The following is a 1,043-nucleotide window of genomic DNA, read 5'->3' on the forward strand; positions in this document are numbered from 1 at the left end:
GAGGCTCATCTTTCAGATCTGTGTAATTCAGTCTCAGAATTAATCTATTGTGCAAAAAAAGGGACTTTCAAGCTTTCCACCTCACCAAATGACTTTCCTTGCCAAAAACAAAAGACAATGAAGATTTCTCTTTGCTCGGGGGGTTTTGCTCAAAATTCCATTAATACTGAAGCTTAACCGAGATTTCTCAATCTTCAGCAAGATTGTCTCTTTTTATATTTATATCATTGGTAACCATTTGGCCTGTTGCCAGAAACAGGACTGAAAGTTCCTCTTCCAGGCCATTGTAATTTTGCAAAACAAACATTCTTCCACCCTACTGAAATACAACTTATCCTTTAGAACGACAGATCTTTTCTGATTTTTAATACCCACCACATATAAAGAGCTATCCTTGTGCAAGACGACTAACAAACATGTAAGATTAAGCTCCTGCCCTAAGGAGCTTACAGTATTTATGATTTATCTGAAATCACTGCAGAGACTTCCAAAAGCAAAGTATGCTTAGATATTCTTTGTGGTAGTCCCCTCCTACAACCAAAAATGATGATAGAAATGAAGAGCAAAGAAATTTAAAAATAAAGTTTAAAATATTTGCAAGAAAGTAGAGCAATCTGCAGTAACATTCTAAAAGTCAAAATCCACATATAAAAGCAGAGTCTTTATTATAGTCCACTTGAAATAAAAATGAAACACAATACTGTGCTTTAAATAACAGTTTAAACATTTTAAAGTTATACATCTATATCAGAATTCTGATTTTGATTTAGAGATAAAAACATGGAATTCAAATTTTGGAATGTATACAAGAAATCTGAATTTCACTGGAACAGTGAACTATTTGCTTTGAAGATATCCAAGAGCTTAGAAATCTAACTTCTGTTATGCAGTTCTACAAATCACATGTAATGAATGGAATTAATCAACTTCCAGATTACTCTGATGTAACTCAGACTAGAATCTGATCAAGAAAAATTCACTCACAATTTATTTTTCGCCATAAATTTGTAACTACAGTGTAATGAGACAACAACGTGCCTTAC

Source organism: Fulmarus glacialis, unplaced genomic scaffold, assembly GCF_000690835.1.
Source record: "Fulmarus glacialis isolate BGI_N327 unplaced genomic scaffold, ASM69083v1 scaffold33739, whole genome shotgun sequence".
In the NCBI taxonomy this organism is placed as follows: Eukaryota; Metazoa; Chordata; class Aves; order Procellariiformes; family Procellariidae; genus Fulmarus; species Fulmarus glacialis.